Consider the following 17986-nt stretch of genomic DNA (forward strand, 5'->3'; position numbering starts at 1 on the left):
TTCCTATACACTAATAATGAGAAAACAAAGAGAAATTAAGGAAACAATTCCATTCACCATTGCAACAAAGAGAATAAAATACTTAAGAATATATCTACTTAAAGAAACTAAAGACTTACATATAGAAAACTATAAAACACTGGTGAAAGAAATCAAAGAGGACATTAATAGATGGAGAAATACACCATGTTCATGGATCAGAAGAATCAATGTAGTGAAAATGAGTATACTACCCAAAGCAATGTATAGATTCAATGCAATCCCTATCAAGTTACCAATGATATTTTTCACATAGCTAGAACAAATAATTTCACAATTTGTATGGAAATACAAAAAACCTCGAATAGCCAAAGCAATCTTGAGAAAGAAGAACAGACATGGAGGAATCAACCTGCCTGACTTCAGGCTCTACTACAAAGTCACAGTCATCAAGACAGTATGGTACTGGCACAAAGACAGAAATATAGATTAATAGAACAAAATAGAAAGCCCAGAGATAAATCCAATCAAATATGGACACCTTATCTTTGACAAAGGAGGCAAGAATATACAATGGATTAAAGACAATCTCTTTAACAAGTGGTGCTGGGAAAACTGGTCAACCACTTGTAAAAGAATGAAACTAGACCACTTTCTAACACCATACACAAAAATAAACTCAAAATGGATTAAAGATCTAAATGTAAGACCAGAAACTAGAGGAGAACATAGGCAAAACACTCTCCAACATACATCATAGCAGGATCCTCTATGACCTACCTCTCAGAATATTGGAAATAAAAGCAAAAATAAACAAATGGGACCTAATTAAACTTAAAAGCTTCTGCACCACAAAGGAAACTATAAGCAAGGTGAAAAGACAGCCTTCAGAATGGGAGAAAATAATAGCAAATGAAGCAACTGACAAACAACTAATCTCAAAAATATACAAGCAACTCTTGCAGCTCAACTCCAGAAAAATAAACAACCCAATCAAAAAATGGGCCAAAGAACTAAATAGACATTTCTCCAAAGAAGACATACAGATGGCTAACAAACACATGAAAAGATGCTCAACATTACTCATTATCAGAGAAATGCAAATCAAAACCACTATGAGGTACCATTTCACACCAGTCAGAATGGCTTCGATTCAAAAGTCTACAAGCAATAAATGCTGGAGAGGGTGTGGAGAAAAGGGAACCCTCTTACACTGTTGGTGGGAATGCAAACTAGTACAGCCACTATGGAGAACAGTGTAGAGATTCCTTAAAAAACTGGAAATAGAACTGCCTTATGATCCAGCAATCCCACTGCTGGGCATACACACCGAGGAAACCAGAATTGAAAGAGACACGTGTACCTCAATGTTCATCACAGCACTGTTTATAATAGCCAGGACATGGAAGCAACCTAGATGTCCATCAGCAGGTGAATGGATAAGAAAGCTGTGGTACATATACACAATGGAGTATTACACAGCCATTAAAAAGAATACATTTGAATTAGTTCTAATGAGGTGGATGAAACTGGAGCCTATTATACAGACTGAAGTAAGCCAGAAAGAAAAACACCAATGCAGTATACTAATGCATATACATGGAATTTAGAAAGATGGCAATGTATGTGAGACAGCAAAAGAGACACAGATGTATAGAACAGTCTTTTGGACTCTGTGGGAGAGGGAGAGGGTGGGATGATTTGGGAGAGTGGCATTGAAACATGTATAATGTCATATATGAAATGAGTCACCAGTCTAGGTTCGATGCATGATACTGGATGCTTGGGGCTGGTGCACTGGGACAACCCAGAGGGATGGTACAGGGAGGGAGCAGGGAGGGGGGTTCAGGATGGGGAACATGTGTATACCTATGGTGGATTCATGCTGATGTATGGCAAAACCAATACAATATTGTAAAGTAATTAAACTCCAAATAAAATAAATAAATTTATATTTAAAATAAATAAATAAATAAAATCATATCTCCCAACAAAAGAATTTAAAAATTACTCTTATCATTAATTTATTTTTAGAGAAATCAATAATGAACTAATTAATATAAATTTATTGAAAACATTAGTCATCAGACTACTCAGTAAAAAGCTGAGTACATGTATTGGATGTCTTGTAAAATTTATGTATTTCTTCAAACAGTATTTTTTTCCTTATCCATTAGTCAGATTTTGGATACTTGAGCAAAGTGACCTTTGTATATTGTCACCCTGTTTATTTAACTTATATGCAGAGTACATCATGAGAAACGCTGGACTGGAAGAAACAAGCTGGAATCAAGATTGCCGGGAGAAATATCAATAACCTCAGATGCAGATGACACCACCCTTATGGCAGAAAGTGAAGAGGAACTCAAAAGCCTCTTGATGAAAGTGAAAGTGGAGAGTGAAAAAGTTGGCTTGAAGCTCAACATTCAGAAAACGAAGATCATGGCATCTAGTTCCATCACTTCATGGGAAGTAGATGGGGAAACAGTGGAAACAGTGGCAGACTTTATTTTTCTGGGCTCCAAAATCATTGCAGATGGTGACTGCAGCCATGAAATTAAAAGACGCTTACTCCTTGGAAGTAAAGTTATGACCAACCTAGATAGCATATTCAAAAGCAGAGACATTACTTTGTCAACAAAGGTTTGTCTAGTCAAGGCTATGGTTTTTCCTGTGGTCAGGTATGGATGTGAGAGTTGGACTGTGAAGAAGGCTGAGTGCTGAAGAATTGATGCTTTTGCACTGTGGTGTTTCAGAAGACTCTTGAGAGTCCCTTGGACTGCAAGGAGATCCAACCAGTCCACTGTGAGGGAGATCAGCCCTGGGATTTCTTTGGAAGGAATGATGCTAAAGCTGAAACTCCAGTACTTTGGCTACCTCATGTGAAGAGTTGACTCATTGGAAAAGACTCTGATGCTTGGAGGGATTGGGGGCAAGAGGAGAAGGGGATGACAGAGGATGAGATGGCTGGATGGCATCACTGACTCGATGGACATAAGTCTGAGTGAACTCCGGGAGTTGGTGATGGACAGGAATCCTGGCGTGCTGCGATTCATGGGGTTGCAAAGAGTTGGACACGACTGAGCGACTGATCTGATCTGATATTTACAGATGGTTTCTTTTTCAAATTAAAGTTGATTTTCCTCTATTATTAGTAAATCAAAATAAAAATTAATTTTAAATTTTACACTGCCTCCATTATGCCCATTTTAATTAAAATGAAAGAAAGATGAACAAACATATGAACATAGAGGTTCAAATGTCATTGTTTATATATGAGTATCGACATTTGAAGATTCTTTTAGAGTGCCAAAAAGAGTTAGTAAAATTATGAGGATATAGAGGAGAAGCTTTAATCTCCTATTCTTGAAGTTAGAGTTTTAGTAATCTCCAACTCCCAGTTTTCCCACCTTCAAAGTGAAGATCTCATAGTCTTCTCAGTTCAGTTCAGTCACTCAGTCGTGTCCAATGCTTTGTGACTCCATAAATTGCAGCACACCAGGCCTCCCTGTCCATCACCAACTCCCGGAGTTCACTCAAACTCACGTCCATTGAGTCGGTGATGCCATCCAGCCATCTCATCTTCTGTCATCCCCTTCTCCTCCTGCCCCTAATCCCTCCCAGCATCAGAATCTTTTCCGATGAGTCAACTCTTCTCATGAGGTGGCCAAAGTACTGGAGTTTCAGCTTTAGCATCATTCCTTCCAAAGAAATCCCAGGGCTGATCTCCTTCACAATGGACTGGTTGGATCTCCTTGCAGTCCAAGGGACTCTCAAGAGTCTTCTCCAACACCACAGTGCAAAAGCATCAATTCTTCACTGCTCAGCTTTCTTCACAGTCCAACTCTTACATCCATGCATGCCTACTGGAAAAACCATAGCCTTGACTAGATTGACCTTTGTTGGCAAAGTAATGTCTCTGCTTTTGAATATGCTATCTAGGTTGGTCATAACTTTCCTTCCAAGGAGTAAGTGTCTTTTAATTTCATGGCTGCAATCACCATCTGCAGTGATTTTGGAGCCCCAAAAAACAAAGTCTGACACTGTTTCCACTGTTTCCCCATCTATATCCCATGAAGTGATGGGACCAGATGCCATGATCTTAGTTTTCTGAATATTGAGCCTTAAGCCAAATTTTTTACTCTTCTCTTTCACTTTCATCAAAAGGCTTCTTAGTTCCTCTTCACTTTCTGCCATAAGGGTGGTGTCATCTACATATCTGAGGTGATTGATATTTCTCCCGGCAATCTTGATTCCAGCTTGTGCTTCATCCAGCCCAGCATTTCTCATGATGTACTCTGCATATAAGTTAAATAAGCAGGGTGACAATATACAGCTTTGACATACTCCTTTTCCTATTTGGAACCAGTCTGTTGTTCTGTGTCCAGGTCTAACTGTTGCTTGCTGACCTGCATATAGGTTTCTCAAGAGGCCAGTTAGGTGGTCTCGTATTCCCATCTCTTTCAGAATTTTCCACAGCTTATTGTGATCCACACAGTCAAAGGCTTTGGCATAGTCAATAAAGCAGAAATAGATGTTTTTCTGGAACTCTCTTACTTTTTCTTCTAGAGAGGGTTAAATGACATTATTTATTTAAGCATGATCTCAGCACAAACCTTTTCCTTTCAAGCTGTGTTTATGAACTATCTCCCCTCTTTCAGTGCAGACCTCTGAAGTTTACAGTCATCACCATGTTTCACAACTACACTGAAAAAAACATTTTACAAATATTTTAAACCTTTTTTTTAAGTATCCGTTATCTGCCTCATTAAGGAAGTTATCCTTGATGCTCACCCCTCATTTTGCTAGAGCCTGGTTTATATGCACTTATTATACCTGCTTGTTGTTGTTGTTCAGTAGCTAAGTTGTGTCTGATTCTTTGTGACCCCATGAACTACAGCACACCAGGTTTCTCTGTCCTTCACTGTCTCCTAAAGTTTTCTCAAACTCGTATCCAATGAGTTAGTGATGCTATTCAATCATCTCATCCTCTATCACCTGCTTCTCCTATTGCCCTCAATTTTTTCCAGCATCAGGGTCTTTTCCAAAGAGTACTTATATCTTTACAAGAATTAACTTTATCCAGTAAACTTTCTGTTATCTTCCCTCCTCCTTTTAATAGACAACTTTTTCATGGAAACAAGCAATATATTTCCCTTTGTATATTAGAATGGGCTTAATAAACATTTGCTGAATTAATAAATGTGGTCCCTGATCTAACAGATTCACAATCATGTAGGATGATATACATGTCTATTACCCATGAATATAACATCGGTCCATCAGTTAGATTGTACCATAGTATCTGGTATATATAAATGTATTTATTCTACATGAATATAAACTCTTTGATGGGACAGTTCATGTTATACTCGTCTTTGTATCCCTAAAGTCTAGCATAAGTGGCTAACATATGTGCAAGATTTGCCAATTATGCTTCTTCAGTTCAAGAGAATTTTGTGTGTTTGTACACACACACACATAAAGTGGGCACTTAGAACTTGGGAAGATACTGCTATTAGCTTTGGACTCAAAATAATTCAAGGGATTAAAGTGGCAACTAAATGTATCACTTGAAAATTCATACAGTCCCGACAACCGTTGATAAATGGCCCTTGTTTCTGTGAGCGGGATTAATTGAAATTAAAATATTTTATAAATAATTATGCTGGAAATAAACATAAAAGATTTAGGCACAGTGGCATAGGGCTTTGATGAGTAAAATAGAGAGCAATAAATTGGCCTGAGAAATATAGCTGATGTATCAGAAAAAAATAAATTTATAGGTTAGATTGAAGAACAAAGACAAGAGTGGAGTTAATTCATGTTTAAAATCTGTCAAATGATGAGAGAATAGCATTGAAACATGTATATTACCATATGTGAAATAGATCATCAGTCCAGGTTCGATGCATGAGACAGGGCACTCAGGGCCAGTGCACTGGGATGATAATGAGGGATGGGATAGGAAGGGAGATGGGAGGATATTCAGAATCGGGGGATACATGTACACCCATGGCTGATCCATGTCACTGTATGGCAAAAAACACTACAATAGTGTAAAGTAATTAGTCTCTAATTAAAATAAATAAATTAATTAAAAAAATACAGGGAACTATATTCAGTGTCTTGTAATAACCTATAGTGGAAAAGAATATGAAAAAGAATATCTAGATCTATCTGTCAATCACCTATGTGTATATATAAAACTGAATCACTATGCAATACACCTGAAACATTGTAAATCAACTCTATTTCAATAAAAAATAAAGAATTATTAAAACAAGCAAAAAAAAATTTCAAATGATAGTGTCTCTCCATGTAGAACCCATGTATCTATCTGAAAATCAATCAAGATAGCCATAAAGTAAAGATTCTCATCCAAATGCTACTATGTACTGCACTTTATGTTAATATGTAATGACAGATATAATTTTAAATTACCTAACTATTTTACATAATTTTATCAAGTGTTGTTAAGTATGAATAATCGTCCAAGAATATAGTGATTTGAGGATAGATAAATTCAAAGATGAAGAAGAGATCAAATGACTTGCAATCATCTTTTTTATGTTCACTGAAACAGAGGTACTATCACTTTCAACAGACAAGGACGACACAAGATATTTTTTCCAAAGATAATATTATGTTCAGATTTTCCACAGTCTGACAAATCTTCTTTTTGGTAGGGATTAAAGTTCTTATTCTCTACTTGTATTACCTCTCTGTATTATTTTCCAACAGAATCCTCCAAGGTAAGGTCCAAATTCAAATTATAGAAAACACAAAACTAGAAAATAATAAATACATTTTATATTGATGATAATTTCACAGAATACATTTCCTCAGTAGTAAGCACCTCTGAATTTTCTCCTAAAATTGTCCCTCCATAGATGATCATTGTTCATCATGATTTCAAAGCACTTTAAAATTTATAATAAAAGTTAATTCCTGGGTTCAAGTAAAGGGAAAATTTGTAGTTTTCTATATTCTTACCTATCTATTATGTAACTTGGGTGCCTCTTACTGATTTACTTAGCTTAAGTCCACTTAATTCACCTCTTGGTTGCCTACTCACCCAGTTCTTCAATAGATTTCTCTTTGTTTGTCACCCAGCTTCTCTTGTTGCCAACTAATATATCATCTTCCATCTGTTTAAATTTCTATGTTCTTTCTGGCACATCTCTGCCTCCAGATTCCCTCCCAGCCACCTACCTTGCTGCCCTTCCATCTGCTAGCATGACTAGTGTCTTATTAACCTGTTCCCAACCTAAACTGTCTCCAAATTTCTACTAAATTTCATCAAAAGTTTCTCTCTTAAAGGATTTTGTGATGGCAATAATTATTTATAATTATACAATCTTGGAGCAGAAAGGGAAGTTAAATGAAAACATTCAAACATGCACTTAACATTTTAATTCTTCTACCTGTTAAATTTATTTACTGTTCTCAGTTTCTTTCATTGATAATGTTTTGAAGGAATAATGCGCACTAATGAAATATATCACAAATGTCTTTTCATATATATTCTTCTGCACACTGCTTCTGTATGGCTCAATTCTTCTTAGTCTTGTGGTTAAGTGCATTTGTCATTATTCCAAAGATTTGCACTCACTGATTACTAACAACCTTTTCTTAAAGGCAACATTCTCAAGACAGTTCAATTAAATATTTTAGGTTTAATGTAGCAGAAATATTTTTGTTTAGGATGAGATATAGCTGCCTGCTGCTGCTGCTGCTGCTGCTGCTGCGTCACTTCAGTCATGTCTGACTCTGTGCGACCCCATAGACAGCAGTCCACCAGGCTCCTCCTTCCCCGGGATTCTCCAGGCAAGAACACTGAAGTGGGTTGCCATTTCCTCCTCCAATGCATGAATGTGAAAAGTGAAAGTGAAGTTGCGCAGTCATGTCCGACTCTTCAAGACCCCATGGACTACAGCCCACCAGGCTCCTCCATCCATGGGATTTTCCAGGCAAGAGTACTGGAGTGGGGTGCCATTGCCTTCTCTGATATAGCTGCCTACTGAATGTCAAATATGTTATATAAACAACACTAGCATTGGATAATTACAGTTTCAGAATTTGACATTTAAGGAGCATAAGGTGGTATTTCCCTATGATATTGATTTAGTTGCTTGATGTGTGTGTGTGTGTGTGTGTGTGTGTGTGTGTGTGTGTGTGTGTGCGCACGCTCAGTCCCTTCAGTCATGTCCAACTCTTTGTGACCCTGTACAATATAGCCTGCTAGACTTCTCATCTATGGGATTCTCCAGGAAAGATTATTGGAATGAGTTGTCATGCCCTCCTCCAGGGGAATCTTCTTGAACCAGAGAACAAACCCCCATCTCCTGCATTTAGTGCACTGCAGGAAAATTCTTAACCCACTGAGACACTTGTACTTATTTTCATGCAGCAGATATAACATACTACAAGTTACAAATACCTGAGAAAAGAAGTGAAAGGCAAAGGAGAAAGGGAAAGATATACCCAACTGAATGCAGAGATCCAAATAGCTAGGACAAATAAAAAAAAAGAGCTTTCTTAAGTGAACAATGCAAAGAAATAGAGGAAAACAATAGAATAGGAAAGACTAGGGATTTCTTCAAGAAAATTAGAGATACTATTAGGGAACATGTCATGCAAAGATGGGTACAATAAAGGACAGAAACAGTAAGGATCTAACAGACGTAGAAGATATTAAGGAGAAGTGGCAAGCGTACACAGAAGAACTATACAAAAGAAGTTTTAATGAATTAGATAATCTTGATGGTATGGCCACACACCTAGAGTCAGACATCCTGGAGTGTGAAGTCAAGTGGGCCTTAGGAAGCATTACTATGAATAAAGCTAGTGGAGTGATGGAATTTCAGCTGAGCTATTGCAAATCCTAAAAGATGATGCTCTGAAATGCTGCACTCAATATGTATGCCAGCAAATTTGGAAACCTCAGCAGTGGCCACAGGACTGGAAAAGGTCAGTTTTCATTCCAATCCCAAAGAAAGGCAATGCCAAAGGATGTTCAAATAACTGTGCAAGTATGCTTGTTTCACATGCTAGCAAGGTAATGCTCAAAATCCTTCAAGCTAGACTTCAACAGTATGTGAACTGAGAATTTCCAGATGTATAAGCTAGATTTACAGAAGGCAAAGAACCAGAGATCAAATTGGCAACATTCGTTTGATCATAGAAAAAGCATAAGAATCCAAGAAAAACATCTACTTCTGATTCATTAACTTTGCTAAAGCCTTTGACTGTGTGGATCATGACAAACTGTGGAAAATTCTTAAAGAGATGGGAATACCAGACCATCTTATCTGCCTCCTGAGAAACCAATCTACAGGTCAAGAAGCAACAGTTAGACCCAGATATGGAACAATGGACTGGTTCCAAATTGGGAAAGGAGTATATCAAGGCTGTATATTGTCACCCTACTTATTTATCTTCTCTGCAGAGTACATCATATGAAATGCCAGGCTGGATGAATCACAAGCTGGAATCAAGATTGCTAGGAGAAGTATAAACAACCTCAGATATGCAGGTGATACCACCAACATAATGACAGAAGAGGAGCCTCTTGATGAAGGTGAAAAGGAGGGTGAAAAAGCTGGGTTAAAACTCAATATTCAAAAAACGAAGATCATGGCATCCAATCCCCTCACTTCATGGCAAATAGATTATGAAAAAATTGAAACAGTAGCAGATCTTATTTTCTTGGTTTCCAAAATCCCTGTGGATGGTGACTGCAGCTATGAAATTAGAAGATGCTTGCTCCTTGGAAGAGAAGCTATGACAAATCTAAACAGCATATTAAAAAGCAGTTAAATCACTTTGCCAACAAAGGTCTATCTAGTCAAAGCGATGGTTTTTCCAGTAGTCATGTACAGATGTGAGAGTTGAACCATGAAGAAGGTTGAGTGCTGAAGAACTGATGCTTTCAAGCTGTAGTGTGTGAGAAGACTCTTGAGAGTCTCTTGGACAGCAAGGAAATCAAACCAGTCAATTCTAAAGAAAATAAACCCTGAATAGTCACTGGAAGGACTGATGCTGAAGCTCCAATACCTTGGCCACCTGATGTGAAGAGCCCAACTCTTTGGAAAAGACCCTGATGTTGGAAAATATTGAAGGCAGGAGGAGAAGAGGATGACAGAGGATGAGATGGTTGGATGACCTTGCTGACTCAATGGACATGAGGTTTAGCAAACTCCAGGAGACAGTGAAGGACAGGGAAACCTGGCATGTTGCAATCCATGGGGTCACAAAGAGTTGGACACTACTTAGTGACTGAATAGCAACAAGTTAAAGCAGACTCACGAAAATATTTAAAACTTTAGACCTGTATACCTTGTTATGAGACTAAAAACGAATTGTCCACTTATATTTCTAGAATAATATCCTTCATCTTCTAACCACATCTTAGAAGAGAGTTGAGCTTGTACTTGCAGGAGGTTCACTGAGAAATTTCCCTTAAATTAAACAATATTGTAATGGAGCAGGATGTATAGGATCTTTCAAGATAGGCATTCCTGCATATACTCTGCTTTAGCTCCTCTCTGGAGTACCCTTAGATTACAGTATCCGATGCACATTTCCTGAGTTGTTTTACAGATGTGAAACCCCTCCCTGTCCTCATTAAATAGAAGATGTTAACTACTTGATGACCATGGGCACATAACCCCCAGGCCTACTGGACCCTGAGGATTGATAATATTAACTCCTGTGATACTGCCCTGTGATTAATATCTCACTATCAGAAAATCAGAGAATTGTGCATGAGTTGATCACATCCCTATAATCCCCCTCCCTCCCCTGGCTTTTAAAAATGCTTTGCTACTCACTGTTGCTGCCTTCAAAATGGAGGAAGGGTATCCTCCAGAAGCTGAGAACAGCCTTCAGCTGACAGCTAGCAAAGAAAATGGGACTTTAAGTCTAGAACTGGAACAGAATTCTGCCAACATCTTGCATGAACTTGGAGGTAGATTCACCTCATAGTCTCCAGAAAGGAATGTAGCCCAGCCAACACCTTGATTTAAGCCTTATGACACTCAAGCAGAGAATCAGGTGAGCCAACTGTGCTTGGACTTTCAACTACAGAACTATGAGCTAATATATTTATGATATTAAAAAAAAATGTTTTGTTGAACCCTTCAGGGAGTTCTAGATTTGGGGGAACATAAATCACCTGTTTCCTTGCATAGTGTAGTCTAGTGAAGTCGCTCAGTCGTGTCCGACTCTCCTCAACCCCATGGACTGTAGCTTGCCAGGCTCCTGTGTCCATGGGATTTTCCAGGCAAGAGTACTGGAGTGGGTTGCCATTTCCTTCTCCAGGGGATCTTCCTGACCCAGGGATCAAACCCAGATCTCCCAGATTGTAGGCAGACGCTTTACCATCTAAGCCACCCAACAATAAACCTTTCTCTGCTCCAAACTCCAACATTTTGGTTTGTTTGGTTTCACTGTGCATTGGGCACACAAACTTGCTCTAACAATATAGCATTTTAATAAAAAGATAATGATTTGAGAAAGACTTGACTGATTTATTTTAAACACTAGGAGTACAATACTTCTATAGATGTCAATTAACATTAAAGATGTTCATTTTTTTCAAGTTGTTTTAATAAATTTTATTATTACCTAGGTATGGTAAAGCCAACAGATCTGGTGATGATAGTCATTGGAAAAAATAGCTTGTTACATTTACAAATCCCAAGAAGGCAGCATATGCCTGGAGACATACAGGGAATTGTGGGAATAATGAGGGTTTGGTCAGAAGGCAGTAGGAGAAGGGCAACAGTGGGCATGAGCCTTTATAGTATTATGCTTTTCTCAGTAAGGATGCAAGATAAGAGTGGATGTGGGATTGGCTGGTTTGAATTATTTCAGAAAGCCCTGGGGCATTGTGGGCTTCCCTTGTGGCTCAGCTGGCAAAGAATCCACCTGCAATGTGGGAGACCTGGGTTCCATCCCTGGGTTGGGAAGATCCCCTGGAGAGGGGAAAGGCTACCCACTCCAGTATTCTGGCCTGGAGAATTCCATGGACTGTATAGTCCATGGGGTCGCAAAGAGTTGGACACAACTGAGTAACTTACTTTCACTGGGGCATTTGTGGCTGTACTTAGTGGTCTGCTCTAAGTATTCCTTGCTGGAACAATTAGGAAGAAAGAAGTGGCTAGATGTGAGAACTCTAATAAAGAGGGTGGTTGAAGGCAGGACTTTGGAATGATGGGTTTGTACTTGAAAAGGGAATTTGAGGGCCAATGGCTTACTAACTCCCATTATGGGCTCAATTTGGGAGGCAAAGCCCCTCCAGGGTCAGCAAGGCAAAGCATTAGAATACAGATAAAAATGTATAGTTAATATAATATTTAATTCAGGATTAGCAACCATTAATAAGAAAAGTTGAGAATTCATCTGATTCAGAGGTTGAGAAATATCTTTAGCATTGAATGCCTCCAGTATGATTAAATGATATCTGTGAGTGTCCTGCCCAATGATTGTTAGGTCTATGTCTAAAATTTTTATTCTGCTGGTTAAAGTCTTAATAACCAGCTCCCACCTTGTTTATTTTCAGTTCTATCTATCCAATGCCTCTATTTCAGTCCTGACACAAGAATATATAGTATTAATTTTCATTTCCATATGTTTATGGATATTATTCTCTTGGACTCCATTTAAAAATTCTGAGCCTAGTTCTTCCTTTCTCCTGTGACACTGAAACATTTAACAAAATATTTTTGGGCTGGTGCCATGCTCTAATTTTTTCCCTGCATTTGAATTATTTGTTTTACTGAACGCCTAGCCCTTCATCTTTTTCTGCATCTAACGCAAGTATTGAGCAAAAGCACACAAGAAGACCTTAATAAATGTTTCTTCATTGCACTGAGTTGTCTTGTATGGTTAAAAGTGATTAAGAAACAATAAATAATGGGGTAAATGGGTAAAATGTTAATTTATAATCAGAGGAAATAAATTGGTGAAAAATGCATGAAGCTATGTTAAAATGACACAACCATTGGAGTCAGCTCCTAAAAGAATATATAAAAGGAAAGCGCTTCATAAGCTATAATTTCTTAGGGAAAATATTTTAAGGAGGAACTAATTTTATCATTTTATCCAATGGAAGAGAAAAGAATATGAAATATCGGTATCATTGTTATAAATTTATATTTGAAAAACTTTTCTGTGTATTAAAAGTTATTAATACCTTTCTAGATATTAAAGAAACCTACAGAGGATTAAATTCAGTTCAGTTCAGTTGCTCAGTCATGTCCGACTCTTTGCGACTCCATGAAATCGCAGCACGCCAGGCCTCACTGTCCATCACCAACTCCCAGAGTTCACCCAAACCCATGTCCATTGACTCGGTGATGTCATCCAACCATCTCATCTTCTGTTGTCCCCTTCTCCTGCCCTCAATCTTTCCCAGCATCAGAGTCTTATCAAATGAGTCAGCTCTTCGCATCAGGTGGCCAAAGTATTGGAATTCCAGCTTCAAAATCAGTCCTACCAATGAACACCCAGGACTGATCTCCTTTAGGATGGACTGGTTGGATCTCCTTGCAGTCCAAGGGACTCTCAAGAGTCTTCGCCAACACCACAGTTCAAAAGCATCAATTCTTCGGCGCTCAGCTTTCTTTATAGTCCAACTTTCACATCCATACATGACTACTGGAAAAACCATAGCCTTGACTAGATATAATTTTGTTGACAAAGTAATGTCTCTGCTTTTGAATATGCTATCTAGGTTGGTCATAACTTTCCTTCCAAGGAGTAAGCGTCTTTTAATTTCATGGCTGCAGTCACCATCTGCAGTGATTTTGGAGCCCAGAAAAATAAAGTCAGCCCCTGTTTCCACAGTTTCCCCATCTATTTCCCACGAAGTGATGGGACCAGATGCCATGATCTTTGTTTTCTGGATGTTGAGCTTTAAGCCAACTTTTTCACTCTCCTCTTTCACTTTCATCAAGAGGCTTTTTAGTTCTTCACTTTCTGCCATAAGGGTGGTGTCATCTGCACATCTGAGGTTATCGATATTTCTCCTGGCAATCTTGATTCCAGCTTGTGCTTCCTCCAGCCCAGCATTTCTCATGATGTACCATATAAATATTAACTCAGATTTAATCAATTTGTGTTTTAGGCTTGGAAAATGGGCCTATCATCTCTCATCTTTCACTCTTCCACTCTTTCATAAAGGATTCATAACTTTTCTACAATCTTAGTCAATACTGAATATAGTATAGATAGATGGATACAGTTTTATTCTTAGATTTATTATGATGTACATGTCAACATTCCTTATTAATATATGTATTTATTCCCTATAACAAAATTGTCTGCTTATCATTTTAAAATATTCTTCTCAACTGATTTCTTAGTTTACTAACTCACCTTTAAAGTTCCTTTTTTAAGCTAAATTACAAAATCTTATATTAGTGAATCATAATATTTCAGTAATCTTATAAATTGATTTTTAGAGGTATTAATAAATATATCAATTATGAATTAAATTTATCTTTTCAAAAAGTTTACTTTTGATGTTTCACATTCCATTTTTCTCTCTTTCCTTTTTATTATATCCTTTTCATATCTTCAGTTTCCTTTCCAGTTGAATTTAATATGATTATACTTTGCCATGGTAATCATTACCTAAATTCATTTATGGTATTTTACCTCATATGTTGTGGTTGATTTTCAAATATTCTCATTAACCTCTTGCTAGTTTCTCCCAATTGATAACCTATAAAAATTAGTTGCAGCTAATGTGGAAATTGGGAACTGAGCACATCTCATTCTGACCTAGGGAATATTCTTTATCAAAACCATCAGATATTTTCAGTGAGACTGAATAATGGCTTGAGTTGAGACTAGAACAATGACAAAGAGGCTTAGATTTGCACAAGTGAAGTGCTACATGGACCCCTTTGTCTATACAATTGTCCCATGTTGGCTCATTAATTTTACTGCTATGGTCTTGTCACCCAGCATGGAGGCTTTTCTTCTGTCACTTCAACAAGCTCCAACAAGTAGCATTGCCATTATATTCGTTACTCAGAATTTAGTATGTCAATGCAACAAATACATTATTAAATACATTTATTATTATAAATACATTAAGTTTCTGTCCCCTCCATTCTTTCTCATTTTCTTTCATATTCCATTTTACTAGCTGTTGGGGGACCTCACCCAGAAGGCATTTAAACAGAACTGAATACCATGACTCAGCATTGGGAGACACCTCTCCTTCCTTTCGTCCCCTCCCTAAGGAAAAGCTTCACTCCATGTGTGAGTGTACTTATGTACCTAAACTAGATGAGCTTGGAAGATTTAAACACATTGTACAGTCCTGGGAACCAAGTGCCACACCACCACCAGACAGTTGGCAGGAAACCCAAGTAACAAAGTAACACTGTCGCAAAATTGAAATGCACTGTGAAACGCTTAAAGGGTATTTTTCCTGTGATCTTGCTGTCAGTGCTCCATATTTCCTTTTTATTTTTAATAAATAATCCCTATCTTAGCAAAAATAGTTGGCCTTATCTATCACTGATTTTTTTTTAATTTAGGGTTCTATTTTATTGATTTATTTTTTTGCCGTGCCATGTGGCATGTGGGATCTTAGTTCCCCAACCAAGGATGGAACCCATGGCGCCTGCAGTAGAAGTTTGGAGTCCTAACCACTGGACCACCAGGGAAGTCCCTATCACTGGTTCTTGATAGATTATTTAGAAAACACATTTTTTAAAACTTAATATTAATTAACATACTTGAGTAGATAATGTTATATTATCTACTTTATATGACATACATGTTATACGGCATATATTATGTTTTATAAATTATATATTGTGTGTACATATGTGTACATATATGCTATGTGTATACATATGTATATACTAATAGTATAAATGTTATTGAAAAGCATCTTTTAAAAACGTTATATATCTAGAGTTTCTTACTGAATATTTGTTAATGATATTTTCCCACCCTAAAGAAAAGTTTAAAAATTTATTTCATAGTGCATATAACTTGCATTTTTATTCATATTTTCATGGTATTTAAGCAAGCAGCTTTAATTCACAAAGACTGGCAAATATAGCAGAATACAGAGCTATGTTTTTCAGTTTTACAGAGTTTTTGTAAATTTTATTTGGCTTTTATATAATGAGTTCTGCAATCATATAAGCTTAATTTTTTAGAGACCAAGAAAGAAATAAAACTTTTTTTTTTTTTTTTTTGTCATGGAGGAGGAGCATATATTTTGAAATCTTGTCATCTATATATTCTTTCTGGAGTAGGGCATTCTGGACAAGAGGGAAAAAAGAGAACACCACAGGTAGAAGTCAGACTGTTTTGTTTCTGACAACAAGGTCTTCCTTCAAGGACAAGCTATTTCAAATTATTTTAATTCCATCTGTTCCATTTGTATGCAACACAGTACCTCAGTGCTTTCCTCTGCTTCTGGGGAAAGGAGTGAACATTTTTGGTGTTTATCAACATTTTTTAGCATAATTTGAAAATACTGACATTAAGGAAACAATAAGAGCCAAGGAATACCACAGCCCTGCTAAAACTTCTCCACAGGAGGTAATTTTTATTGATTCCACTCATACTCTGGTGCCGCCCCTCCCCAATTTGCAGGTTTCAGTCTATGTGAGACACACACATCTGAGCTCTGGTACAGTCCTAAAAAGCTTTTGCGTGCAAAATAAAATACCCTGCGGCACAAATACTGTCAAAAATATAGAATAAAATCAGCCTTCAATTAACATAACAATTGAGAATCCCGACACTGCATCGCAATACTGAGGTGTAAGTCAGTCCTGCTAACACTGCATCATCCTTATCCGAATTCAGCACATTTTCGCTTGCAATTTTCTAACCTAGAGGAAAACCTCGGACTTACCTCATATGTTGAATTATCTGTCGTTCTGAGTATAGTATTTATTGCAAACTGTCCATTTGAATGAATGCGGCGACAGTTACACCACAGTACGCTTCTCTCCTGCTGCAGAAAGCAAGTTAAAAGGACTTCAAGCTGTGACCTCAGAGGCAGGCACAGCCGCTCCCATCCTTCAGCCAACCTTCTGGGGAGAGCAGGTTAGATGACAGTAAAGCTGGCTCGCTACATAGCAATAGTTTCAAATAAAGCATTCTGTGCTGGGAGCTGGGGGATTTACATCCAAATTCAGCTGGCTAGAGTCAATGCTGCTTCTATGCCTGAAAATATTAAGCATTTCACTGCAGTCACTTAATGCAAGAAACTATCTGAGGCGACTTCACAAACCCTGTCATTCTGTTCAGAGACTAAAGAATGACCACCGCATGCATAATTCATGCATTAAAATCTTCAATGCACTTCCTGTAGTCGCTGTTCTATCCAGTAATGGGCTATTGATCACCTCATCGCTAAGACAATTGGAGCTCCGCGATTGGTTTATTTCCACAAATAAAATTACAACCTAAAGCACAGGCAGAAACCTCCAACCCTGCAGCATCCACCGGGGTAAAACACTCACATAGACGGGATGGCATTTGCATATTGCAGAATGTTTAAACTGGACTCTTCTGAGGAAATGCTATAACATCTGTTTACTTTTATTCAAAACACATCGTTTCTGCAGATTTAGGCTGAATATTTTATATTAGAAGTGCGATATATAGAGTTGATTTTTTCCTACGATTTCCGGAAAATCAACAGTGCTAAATTGAAAATTAAGAAAAAAGAACAATGATGAATTGCTGTAAGTCATATTCTAGGAGATTTTTATACGGGCTCATTTGAATAACACTTCTTAGAAGATTTTAAGATAAAAATAATTAATTTTTCTTTCAATAATATGGAAGAGGATTCCTTTTTAAAAAATCATCATAGTGAGTACATCATTGTTCATCACCATTGACTATTTTGGATTCTGAACACCTGTACACTGGGTGTGTCAGTAGTTCTGAGAGCCTTTTCTCTCAGAATTTAAGCTCCTAAGAACATGCCATGATTTCAGCTAGTCTTTTT

The 17986-nt window shown here is 37.5% G+C and overlaps 1 protein-coding gene across 4 annotated transcripts in view; it reads right to left on the reverse strand.

Annotated features, from left to right (window-relative positions):
• Window positions 1-17986, reverse strand: part of CNTN1 (contactin 1) — a 404757-nt gene that overhangs the window by 250222 nt on the left and 136549 nt on the right. The window contains exon 2 of one of the 4 annotated variants that reach the window (XM_070789264.1): window positions 16880-16981. The exons of the other annotated variants lie outside the window; for them this stretch is intronic. The gene's annotated coding sequence lies outside the window, so the exon portion shown is untranslated. The remainder of the gene's footprint in view (window positions 1-16879; window positions 16982-17986) is intronic. 4 annotated transcript variants of the gene reach the window in all.

The sequence above is a fragment of the Bos indicus genome, chromosome 5 (assembly GCF_029378745.1).
Source record: "Bos indicus isolate NIAB-ARS_2022 breed Sahiwal x Tharparkar chromosome 5, NIAB-ARS_B.indTharparkar_mat_pri_1.0, whole genome shotgun sequence".
Lineage (NCBI taxonomy): Eukaryota > Metazoa > Chordata > Mammalia > Artiodactyla > Bovidae > Bos > Bos indicus.